The 13,507-nt window shown below is 33.8% G+C and overlaps 1 protein-coding gene across 1 annotated transcript in view; it reads left to right on the top strand.

Moving 5' to 3' along the window:
- GPHN (gephyrin) overlaps nucleotides 1-13,507 on the top strand; it is a gene marked incomplete at its 5' end in the record, with an annotated part of 348,385 nt that overhangs the window by 117,018 nt on the left and 217,860 nt on the right. The gene's annotated exons all lie outside the window — the stretch shown is intronic.

The raw sequence follows: 13,507 nt of genomic DNA, 5'->3' as shown, positions 1-13,507 counted from the left end.
ATTATCACCTGTTTTAGTCACTGACTATATGATAGTTTATAAAAAGCTCTAGGCTAGAAAAAATTGAACTGTTAAGTATAACTAACTAATAATAATTTTAAAAAACTTTTAAAAATTTAAATAAATAAATAAAGTTAATGAAATAATAATAATTTAGACCATGGATGTCAGAAAAATCTATCCCAGTCCCTAATATGGATATAAAATGAGAGGGGGAAGAAAAAAAAGTAATTAAGTGAAATTTGACTTAAAATCTTAGGGAAATCCAATTAAAAATGGACAAAAGACATGAATAGACATTTATGAAATATTATTCAGCCATTAAAAAGAATGAAATCTTGCTATTTTCAATGACATGGATAGAGCTATAGAGTATAATCCTGAACGAAATAAGTCAGTCAGAGAAAGACAAATACCATATGATTTCACTCACATGTAAAGTTTAGGAAACAAAACAAATGAACAAAGGAAAAAATAGAATTCTGTTGGCATTTGGGATTTACCTGTGGTTGCAACAAAAAGATACCTATAGACTTAAGCAAGTGCTGAAAAGTGTACTCCTCCAACAGTGTGGTTTATCTGGTCCTATTTGTTGAATTCATTGGGCCTATCAGTGGATGATCTCTAAAACTGTTAATGAAGGGGCCCCTGGGTGGCTCAGTCAGGTAAGTGCCCCACTTTGGCTCAGGTCATAATCTCACAGTTCATGAGTTTGAGCCCCACATCAGGCTCTATGCTAACAGCTCGGAGCCTGGAGTCTCCTTCAGATTCCATATCTCCCTCTCTCTCTGTCCCTCCCTGGCTTCTGCTCTTGTCTCTCTCTCAAAAATGAATAAACATTTTTTTATTTTTTAATTTAAAACTTTTTTTAATTTTCATTTATTCTTGTGAGATAGAGAGCACAGAGCACAAGGAAAGGAGAGGCAGAAGGAGAGGGAGACACAAAATCTGTAGTAGGCCCCAGGCTCCAAGCTGTCAGCACAGGGCCTGATGCAGGGCTGAAACCCATGGACCTCAAGATCATGACCTGAAATGAGGTTGGATGCCTAACCGACTGAGCCATCTAGGCTCCCTTAATTCAAAACTGTTAATGAATAATTTTAAAGGTAAAATCATAATTTTATTGTAAATACTAAATGAATACATATCAAAGGTGTTATTTATTAATTAATTATTGAAGGAATCAGATATTACAACTGTTTCACAGGAAAATTCAAAGGACACAAAAACATAAGCATTAAGTACTAAATGAATGTAAATGAAATTTGACAACACTTTAGTTGTTATCTGCAAAGTAGCCCATTGCACTTCTCTTGTACAAAAGAATCATTTGAACAAAAACACACATTACTATTTTCTGCAAGGTTGAGTTGTAAAATAGCTGAAAGACTGTAGACAGTGAACATAATCCAGACTGTTCCACTACACAGGACACCTAATATTTTTATCCATTTTAAAGTCTTTCACAGTTTTTCCTGACATGTGAAAGGAATACAAAGATATATGGATGTTTACAAAATAAAATAAAATTTTTACTCAAGATGTCCATGTACCTAATGTTCTTCCTTAAAAATGACTTTTTGGCTAAAATGGACAAATCAGGAGACTATAGATGCTGACGAGGATATGGAGAAACAAGCACCCTCCTACACTCTTGGTGGGAATGTAACTGGTGCAGTCTCTCTGGAAAACAGTGTGGAGGTTCCTCAAAGAATTAACAGTAGAACTCCCCTATGACCCAGCAATAACACTGCTAGGAATTTACCCAAGGGATGCAGGAGTGCTGATGCATAGGGGCCTATGTACCCCAATGTTCATAGCAGCACTCAACAATAGCCAAAGCATGGAAAGAGCCTAAGTGTCCATCAACTAACAAATGGACCAAGAAGATATGGTTTATCTATACAGTGGAATACTACATGGCAATGAGAAAGAATGAAATCTGGCCATTCATAGCAACGTGGATGGAACTTGAGGGTGTTATGCTGAGCGAAATAAATCAGGCAGAGAAGGACAGATACCATATGTTTTCACTCATATGTGGAACAGGAGAAACTTAACAGAGGACCATGGGGGAGGGGAAGGAGAAAAAATAGTTAAGGAGAGGGAGGGAGGCAAACCACGAGAGACTCTTAAATACTGAGAACAAACCGAGGGTTGATGGGTCTGGGGGAGAGGGGAAGGAGGTGGTGGGCATGGAGGAGAGCACTTTTTGGGATGAACACTGGGTGTTATATGGAAACCAACTTGGCAATAAACTATAAAAGGAAAGAAAAAAAAAGTAAAAAAAAAAATGACTCTTGATTTTCTCAAAATTCCAATTAAAAAAGCCAGTAAGTTTTTATAACACAACCATTGTTTGTAAAGGGATGACTTGTTAGGATGCCAATTATTTTTTCCTAGCATTGACCTTTGAGTAATATTGTGACCCAATTATGTATATATTAGTATTATTAGTAATTAATAATTAGTAACCATTAGTAATTAGTAATAATTATTTGGGCTAATAAAATATATTTATTAAGCTTTTCATGAAGCTAACTAACTATCAATAAAATAAGTAGAAAGCTGTATTAAACTACAAAGACCTTTTTCATATTTGGGAAGTAGTATTCATTGCGCCTTATGGAACAGCATGAATTTTGGCATCAGATATTTTCAGTTCTGTCAGTTAATAGCTCTATGACATTGTATTGCTTACCCTTTCTAAGCCCCAGTCTTCTAAAATAGGAAGATCAATGATATTAACATCATGATTACTTAATGACTAAGTTATGAATATTTAGATAGGAAAATGGATATAAAAGCACTTAAAGCAGTATCTTAATAAAAGTAAGCATTCATTATTTTAGGGGATCGACCACCTCACTGATACTAACTCAGCTTTCAAATGCTACTTACACACTTCTCTCTTCACACTTCCTCTTTCCTTTGCCCAGTTGAACAAGCCTTTCTTTTTCCTTCTTATTCTACCTTTAGGTATGATTTAAGGCCTACCTCAGTGCCTTATATTTTTATAGGTGGTGACCTCCTTTGGAAATGTGATTAATGTTGCTGTCCCTCTCCAAGGGCCTATACACATAATGTTGAGCTTAGTTGCAAGGCCTATGCCTTAGATGAAGTTTTTTTGTGTCACAAGAAACAACAGGTGTTGGTGAGGATGTGGGAAAAGGGGAACCCTCTTGCACTGTTGGTGGGAATGTAAACTAGTATAGCCACTTTGGAAAACAGTATGAAGGTTCCTCAAAAAGTTAAAAATAGAACTACCCTACAATCCAGCAGTCACACTACTAGGTATTTCTACAAATATATAAAACTACTGATTCAAAGGGATACATGCACTCTGATACTTAATAGCAGCATATCTGCAATCACCAAACTGGAAATAGCTAGAGTGTCTAATGACTGATGAATGGGTAAAGATGATGTGGTATGTATGTGAGTATGTATATATGTTATGCTAAGCAAAACAAGTGAGTCAGAAAAAGACAAGTATCATATGCTTTCTCTCATGTGGAATTTAAGAAACAAGCAAAGGGAGAAAAAAGAGAGATGCAAACCAAGAACAGGCTCTTACAACTATGGAGAACAAACTGATGGTTACCAGAGGGGATGTGAGTGGAGCAATGGGTTACATAGCTGATGGGGATGAAGGAGTACATTTGTAATGAGCATTGGGTGCCCTATGGAACTGTTGAATCACTATCTTGTACACCTGAAATTAATATTACACTGTCTGTTAACTAATGAATTTAAATAAAAACTTAAAAAAAAAAATAAAAGTTTAAAAACTTCTTGTACCAGCTCAAGTCCAGCCTCCTCCCTATAGCTTTTCATAGATCTAATCTATATTTATCTTTCCTTTCCCTTTGTATTACATTCATTCACCAAATATTTATCTTGACACGAATATGCATGTATCACTCTGTTGGATGCTGTGAGTTTTTAAATGATTATATATTATTTGGGCCCTACCCTTGAGGAACTCACAGTGTAGTACAAGATAATATATTCTCAAATGAACTGGTTTTATATCATAACTGTTAGTATTCTCATAAGGTACAAAACTAGTCTCTTATTCCAAATTGTATTTTAGGAAATTCTATGCGATTTATCAGTGGCTATTTTGAAATTACTTGGCATGTTCCCAGGGAACAATCTGGTCTGACCCACCATCATCTTTCATCTCCGTTATTTCAGTGGCTAGTCTCATCAGTTCCACCTTTGCCTCTCTTCAGTTTACTCTTCTCCTCAAAGCCAAGTCCACTTTTTAAAGCATGAAGTAGATCATGTCACTTTCAATGGATTCTTGTTACATATAGAATAAAACAAACTCTTTGACATGTTCTACCTGATTCTACATGTACTGGCTCTCTCCAACTTTTCTAGGCCCTTCTTGTACCATTCTTTTCCCTTTTCTCATTGCTCACTAAGCTTCATCAGGCTTTTTCTTGCCTTGGGGAATGTGGTGTCCCCTCTACCCAAAACGTTCTTAACGCCACTCTTTGCCTGGCTAACTTCCATTTATTCTTTATGTTCTAGTGTAAGTACTTATTTTTCATAGAAAGACCTCTGATCTGCCTCCTCTAGTCTAAATTATTCTTACCATCACTTTGTCTTATAGCATCTCATTCTTTTCCTTTATAGCACTTATCACAATTTACACTTATGTACTTATTCATGTGTTTGATACCTATATATGTAGTCTGTTAGGTCCATGAAGACAAGAATCACATCCTAGTTTATGTGATTGATCTATCCAGTGTATAGCACAGTTTGGCACATATCATACACTGTATAAATATTTGTTAAATTTGTTCCATGAAACTGTCCATTAAAGACAGATATAAAAAAACAAGATATGGTTATCAGTGACCATGATGTATAAGGACTCTTCCATGAAACAGATAATCAGCATATTCTTTCCCTGTAGTAAGCCAATATATTAAGTGACTATAGTAATAATGATGAGATAATTTTTTAATGCTAACTATATAGCGGATAGTATTTTAAGTGGTTTATATAAACTATCAAAACTTGATACAGAAATGCAGCTATCAGCAAGATTATGCCTTTTATTTACCTGGAAGACAAGTTTATATGGCAAAAGAAATTTTCATACAGACCCTGATTAATACCATTGAGAACAACAAAAATTCTGAATAATTTCAAACAATATGAGAATAATTTTAATAAGTATAAATAGTCCTTATAAAGAAACAAAATCATGAATGTTTAAATGTTTACATGTATAAAAGATATGTTACAGTTGTACCTCATGTTCACTATCTAGACAAAATCATAAAGTGTGACTTTTCTTTGTAAATATGAACCACAAAGTTCTTGTGTGTTTTTTATCATTAAATTTAATCTAAATGCAGTTCTTCATATTTATTTCTGTTAAATTTTGTTTTGCTACATTTATCTGATCAGTCTAGCCTAAAAAGATCTTTTTTAATCAGTATCTGCCATATTACCTGTATTTTCTACCTCTGTTCCCTACATATATGTTAATCATGCTTTCACTGAAGTCACTGATAGAAATTTTGTTATGATAGGCTATTTCACATGCTACCAGAAACCCTACTAGTTATGTATATGTATATTTGCTAACCAGATAACATATATGTCTCTTCTAGTCATCAAAACCTACTTTCTTTGTCTATCTTGCCCACAGGAATTTCATGAATGACTTGTCAGTTGTCTTACTGAGCTCAGAATACACTAATTTTATAGTTCTGTTCTTTAGTAAAATTTTTATAACCCTTAATCATAGCCACTAAAATAACAGTATCAGAAGCTCTGGAAAGATACATGATATATATTTTCTGAAAATCTGTTTTATATTCACATGTAATCTATTTTTACTAATAAATTCAGATCTTACATTGCATATTTGGATGTCTAGTTGGATTTTTAGAAAATGCAACCTACCCAGGACTCCTGGCTGGCTCAGGCAGAGGAGCATGCAACTCTTGATCTCAAGGCTGTGAGTTTGAGCCCCATGTTGGGTGTACAGATCACTAAATGAATAAAGAAAAACTTAAAAAAAAAAAAGGAAAAGGAAAATACAGCCTACCTTGAAGATCTTTAAACAGATAAGTTACTAAGAAAGGATGTGATGGAACTAACTACCAAGCTGGATAGTGACTCTAAAAGCATTGCCATAGAGATTGACAAATTGTAGCTATGGAAGCTGTACTCCTTCATATATGCCTGCTTTGGGAAAAAATAGCTCCAATTATTATAAATTTGCTTACTACCTACCCAGAATTAAATGCAAACATCTTCTATTGAGTAGTCTTCCAACTTTTCTGTAAATTTAAATATTTTTTCAATACAAAAATTTTAACTGTTATAAATAATGATTCAAGGGTAATTGTACACTCCCTTGTGAATTTCCTTGACATCAAAATACGAATGTATGTGTTTATTTTATTAGTGTTGTTACTGGCATTTCAATAGACTTCAGAGCTCAAAAAGAGAAGTGACACTTCGGTGATGTATTCTGAGTTTGATATTATAACTCCATTTTTTCTTTTAGAAGTGTTCACCCAGTCAGTCAAATTAATTGAACAGAAAAACAACATAGATTGAAAGAATTAGTAAAGTTTCTTTAAAAAGTATTCATTCTCATTACAATTTCCCTTAAAGGGAAAAATTCTGTTGTTTAATAATCGGCAGTCAAAATATATTGTATATCTCCAAAAGGTTTGAGATCAAATGGGACAAATTGTTTTCTCCATGCTCTCAGTTGCATAAGACAGTAAGAATACAGATTATTCTCTAAAAGTAAAGGAATGTTATTTTCTTTGCAAGTGATTTGGCATTTCTTCTTCTCATTTGTGCTGACTTAACCCACTACAAATTCTGCTTACTCGAGGTGGATACTCACTACTCCTTGGCAAGCCTTGGGTTCATCTCTTATTGACTCCTTTATACACACTGATGAATTGCAATTGTCAGAGCTTAACCTTTTTTCACCTCCTCCTTTTCTCCATTCTTTTCTCTTGCTTCTTGTTTTATTAAAGACCATCAAGGCTAAACATCTGTCCCCTCTGCTTAAACTATTTTTCTGAGTTAATTCTTCACTCTGTTCCTTCTAGCTCAAAGAGAGTTTATAATTCTTAAAAGTTAGTGCCTGCTTCTTCTACTTTATTATGAAGGAAATAATTATTAAGTATCAAGACATTATTAAGTATGCAAGACATTGTATTCATTCTTTTACTTCTCCCTTACTGTTGAATGCATAGACCAGGTCTTAATTTTAAAACAATCCATTTCATGGATTTTATTAGTAAAAATATCTGTATTTATACAAGTAATACATGAATACACCCTCCTTATGAAAAATGAAAATAAATAAAAATGAAACAAAAGATTAACACCCATTTGAACTATCCTTTCATCTTTTTCTTATTTGCTTTCACACTGCCCCAGAAGTAATCACTTTTTTAAAAATCAGAGGGGTATCTTTCAAAACTTTTTATACTTTTCTATATAAACATAGTAAATATAATCCTAGCAGTTTCTAAGTGGTGTGTGTGTGTGTCTGTTTAATTAAGAAAGGAAGAGAGAAACTTGACAAGCTGCTTCTAAAATATATACAGAATAAATGCAAAAGCCAAAATAACCAAGATACTCTTGAATAAGGAAAAGAACCAAATGGAAAGTCCTGCCCTATAAATATCAAGATTTAAAATGATGTAATTAAAGTACTGCATTATTGGTGTAAGAATGAACAGACCAGTGGAACAGAATATAAGATGAAGAAAAACACCAACACATGTATGGACACTTGGTATATGACAGTTTGTACTGCATTCCAGTGGAAAAAGTCTTTTTTCAATAAATGATGTTGCCACAATAAGCTGTCCATATTAAAAAAAAAAAAAAAACTAGTTCACCTAACTCATATAGTATATAAAAATCAATTCTAGATTACTGGAGACCTAAATATGAAAGGCAAAATTATAAAATTTGTAGAATGATACAGGACAACACTTTTACTATGCTGGATTAGAGGATTCCTTTTAAAAATTAATTAAAGTAAAATTTGCATAACATAAAATTTACCATTTTAACCATTTTAAAGTGTACAATTCACTGGCTTTTAGTACATTCACAGTGTTGTGCTACCATCACCTCTGTCTAATTCCAGAATATTTTATCACTTCCCCCACCACCAACAACAAATCCATACCAGTTAACCAGTTCCTTCCCATAACTTCTTTCCCCGCCTTGTGGCAACTATTAATTTCCTTTCTGTCACTATGGATTTGACTACTCTGGGCATAACATACAAATGGAAGCATGTAATATGTGGCTTTTGATGTCTGGTTGCTTTTGCTTAACATCATGTTTTCAAGGTTCATCTGTGTTGTTGCATATATCAGCATCTCCTTTTATGGTTGCACAGTATTCCATTATGAATATGCCACATGTTATTAAGCCATTAATCAATTGATGGACATTTTGGTTGGTTCCACCTTTTGGTTATTAAAATAATGTTGGTATGAGCATATGTGTACAAGTTTTTGTTTGAACACACTTTTCAATGCTCTTGCATCTACACCTAGGAATAGAATTGAGGCATATGATAATTCTGTTTAACTTTTTGAGGAACCTCACAAACTGTTTTCTACAGAGATCTATCATTTTACATACCCAACAGCAATGGATGAGGTTTCTAGTTTCTCTACATGCTCAACAACATTTGTTATTTTCCTTAAAAAAAAAAAAAAAAACTATAGTCATTGGGTATGAAGTGGCATTTCATTGTGGTTTTGATTTGCATTTCCCTAGTGACTAATGATGATGAGCACCTTTTATTGTTGCTATTGACCATTTGTATATCTTTTTAGCAGAAATGTCTATTCAAGTCTTTTGCCTCTTAAAAAATGAGGTTGTTTTTAGGGACACCTGGGTGGCTCATTAAGCGTCCAACTCTTTGTCTCAGGTCATGATCTGCAGTTTGTGTGTTCGAGCCCCTCTTGGGGGGTTCAGTGGTACTCTGCACTGATGGTGTGGAGCCTGCTTAGGATTCTGTCTTTCCCTCTCTCTGACCCCCACCCCCCATTCATGGTCTCTGTCTCAAAGTAAAAACTAAAAAAATGAGGTTTTTAAATGGATTGTTTTCTGTTGTTGAGTGTTCTTTATGTATTTTGGGTACTAGACCATTATCAGATATATGATTTACAAATCATATATCTATATGATTTTCTCCCATTCTGTAGGTTGTCTTATCTACTTTTATCGATAATTCCCTTTGATAAATGGAACTTTTTAATTTTTTTTAAATGTTTTATTTATTTCTAGGAGAGAGAGAGAGAGAGACAGCGTGAGCAGGGGAGGGTTAGAGAGAGAGGGAGTCACAGACTGAAACAGGCTCCAGGCTTTGAGCTGGCAGTCAGCACAGAACCCGACGTGGGGCTCGAACCCACGAACCGCGAGTTCATGACCTAAGCGAAAGTTGGACGCTTAACTGACTAAGCCACCCAGGCGCCCCGGAACTTTTTAATTTTGATGAAATCTTGTGTAAATATTCTAAGTTCCTTGTACTTTTGGTATCATATCTAAGAATCTAGTACTAAATACAAGATAGTGAATATTTATCCTTGTTTTCTTCTAAGCATTTTTATTATTTTAGCTCTTATATTGAGTTCTTTCATTGATTTTGAAATAATTTTTGTATATGGTGTGAAATAAGGATCCAACTTCATTTTTTTTTAATGTGACTATCAAGTTGTTCTGGACACAGTTTATTGAAATGACTATTCTTTACCATTAATTGTCTTGGCACCTTTGTCAAAAGTCAATTAACCTTAACATAAGAGGGTTTATTTCTAAACTCTCAATTCTATGCCATTGGTTTATATGTTTATCCTTATGCCAGGATTATACTGTTTTGAATACTATACTTTTAAGTAAATTTTCAAATTAGAAAGTGTGTGTCCTTCAACTTTCAAGATTATCTTGGCTATGGGGACCCCTTAAGTTTCCATATGAATTTTGGGATGGTTTTTCTATTTTTGCAAAAAAAAAATCTGTTACGATTTGCATTAAATCTGGGGATCCTTTTGGGTAATATTGCCATCTTTACAATATACATCTTTCCACTTATTTATGTCTTCTTTTGTAATTTTCAGTGTACAAGTCTTGCACCTCCTTAATTAAACATATTCCTTAATTTTTTTATTCCTTTGATACTATTGTAAATGAGATTCTATTATTGAAATTTAAAAAATTTTTTCAATGTTAGTGTACAAAAATACAGCCAATTTTTTTAGTTCCTCATGTATCCTGCAACTTTTCTGAATTTATTGGCTCTAATAGTTCTTTCTGTGAGTTATAGAATTTTATATGTATAACATTATGCCCTCTATGAAGAAGAAGTTTTATTTCTTCCTCCCCAATATGGATGGCTTTCATTTCTTTTCTTGTCTAATTTCCCTGGCTACAACTTCCAGTACAGTGTGAAAAGAAGTGCTGAAAGAAGACATCCTTCATCTTTATCTTAGGAGGAAGCTTTCAGTCTTTTATCTAAAAGTAGCATGTTAACTATGAATTTTTCATAGATGCCCTTTATCAGGTTGAGGGAGTTGCCTTCTATTTATTACTATTTTTCTGAATATTTTTATCATGAAAGGGTGTTTGGTTTTGTCAAATGCTTTCTCTACATCAGTTAAGATTATCTTGTGGATTTTGGGGCGCCTGGGTGGTTTAGTCGGTTAAGCGTCCGACTTTCGCTTAGGTCATGATCTCGCGGTTCGTGGGTTCGAGCCCCGCATCGAGCTCTATGCTGACTGCCAGCTCAGAGCCTGGATCCTGTTTCAGTCTGTGACTCCCTCTCTCTCTGACCCTCCCCTGCTCACGCTGTCTCTCTCTCTCCTAGAAATAAATAAAAATATTTAAAAAAAAAAAGATTATCTTGTGGATTTTTTTCTTTATTAATAAAAAGAATATTTATTTCTAATGTTAGAATATTCTAATAAATATGAATTATTAGAATAATCTAATGATTAGAATATATTTCTATTAGAATATTCTATTTATTAGAATATTTTAATATTAGAAATATATTTCTAATGTTGAACCACACTTACACTTATGGAATAAATCCCACTTGGTCATGGTATGTAATCATTTTAATATGCTGTTGGATTCATTTTCTAGTATCTTTTTTAAGAGTTTGCATCTGTATTCATAAGGAATGTTGGTCTATAGTATTCTTTTACTGTGCTGTCTTCATTTGACTTGATATCAAGGTGATACTGGCCCCATGAAGTGATTTAGGAAATGTTCCCTCCTCTTCAGTTTTCTGGAAAAGTTTGTAAAGATTTGTGTTAATTATTTTTTAAGCGTTTGATAAAACTCTCTAATGAGGCTATGTGGCCCTGAGTTTTTCTGTATTGGAAGTTTTTTTTATTATTGATTCATACTTGTTATATGTCTACTCCAGATTTTCTTCTTCCTGTATCAGTTTTCATAATTTTTATGTTTTTAAGAATTTTCCCATTTCATCTGGGGAATCCAATTGTTGGCATACAATTATTTATAGTATTATAATTCTTTTTACTTCCTTATGATCAATAGTAATGTCCCCACTTTCATTCCTGATTTTGGTAGTATGAGTTTTTCTTTCTTTCTTTTTTTTTTTTTCTTAGTCTAGGTTAAGATTTGTCAATTCTGTTGCTCTTTTCAAAGAACCAACTTTGGTTTTGTTGTTTCTTTCCATGTCTTTCTGTTCTCTATTTTATTTGTCTTTACTATGCTTTTTTTTTTTTTTTAGGTCTTTACTTTGGGTTTAGTTTATCTCAGAATATTTTGATTTCCTTTTCATTTTTGGATTACTTTTGTCAGATATAAAATTTCTGGTTCATCATTTTCTTTCAGCATTTGGAATATGTTATTTTGCTACCTATTGACCCTTATTGTTTTTGCTAAAAAATCAGCTGTTAATCTTATGGAGGATCTCTCATTTGAATTGCTTCTCTCTTGCTCCTTTCAGAATTCTTTATCTTTTACTTTCAACAATTTGTTATAATGTGTCTTGGTGTAGATCTCTTTGTCTAACTTGGAATTGTTGAACATCTTGGGTATATTGATTTATGTCTGTTATCACATTTGGAAAGCTTCCAGTCATTATTTCCTCCAATATTTTCTCTGCCTCTTTCTCTCTTCTTCTGGGACTCCCATTATGCATATCTTGGTGTGTTTATGACTCTCCTTCCATAGTGTTTTTTTTTTTTTTTAATGTTTTATTTATTTCTGAGAAAGAGAAAGACAGCATGAGCAGGGGAGGGTCAGAGAGAGAGGGAGATACAGAATCCAAAGCAAGCTCCTCCAGGCTAGCTGTCAGCACAGAGCCCGATGCGGGGCTCGAACCCACGAACTGCAGGATCATGACCTGAGCCGAAGTCAGATGCTCAACCAGCGCCCCCCATAGTGTTCTTAAGTTCTGCTCATTTTTCTTCATTTTTTTCTTTCTGTTCAAAGTAGGTATTCTCAGATTTATCTTTAAGTAACTAATTCTTTCTTCTGCTTGTTCAAATCTGCTACTGAGCCCATCTAGTGAATTTTTTATTTTAGTTTTACAGTTGACTCTTGAACAACACAGATTTGAACTGCATGGATCTATGTGGATCTTTTTTCATTAAACATAGTATAGTACTATAAATGTATTTTTCCTTATGATTTTCTTTTCTTAGTTTTTTTTCTTATGATTTTCTTAATAACATGTGTGGCTTACTTTATTCTAAGAATATAGTATACAATACACATAAAATATGAAGTATGTGCTAATCAGTTGTTTATCGGTAAGGCTTCCAGTCAACAGTAGGCTATTAGTAGCTAAGTTTGGGGGAGGTAAAAAGTTATACACAGATTTTTTTTATTGCACAAGGTGTTGATATCTCTAACCCCTGCATTGTTCAAGGGTCAACTATTTTTTTCAATTTTTTAATGTTTTCTTTCTTTCTTTTTTTTTTAATGTTTTATTTCTGAGAGTGAGAGAGAGAGAGAGCGCGTGAGTAGGGTAGGGTCAGAGAGAGAGGGAGATACAGAATCTGAAACAGGCTCCAGGCTCTGTGCTGGCTGTCAGCACAGATCCAATGCAGGGCTTGAACCCATGAACCATGAGATCATGACCTGAGCCGAAGTCGGTTGCTTAACTGACTGAGCTACCCAGGTGCCCCTCAACTATTCTTTTCAACCTTAGAATTTATATTTGTTTCCTTTTTATTACTTCTCTCTTTGTGATGTTCCTTGATGGTGAGACATCCTCCCCATGCTTTTCTTTAGTTCTTTGTCCATTCTTTTATTTAGCTCTTTGAATATACAGTAAAACCTTGGATTGCAAATAACTTGTTCTGCAAGTATTCCACAAGATGAACAATCATTTCCAATAAATTTTAACTCGATAAACTAGTGATGTCAATTTTAACTTGATGCCGAATGTCACATGATCACAACTGAGCTAATGGTTCTTGAAATTCACTTTGACATA

The sequence above is a fragment of the Hyaena hyaena genome, unplaced genomic scaffold, assembly GCF_003009895.1.
Source record: "Hyaena hyaena isolate Hyena2069 unplaced genomic scaffold, ASM300989v1 scaffold_179, whole genome shotgun sequence".
Lineage (NCBI taxonomy): Eukaryota > Metazoa > Chordata > Mammalia > Carnivora > Hyaenidae > Hyaena > Hyaena hyaena.
This window is presented reverse-complemented; position numbering and strand designations above follow the sequence as displayed.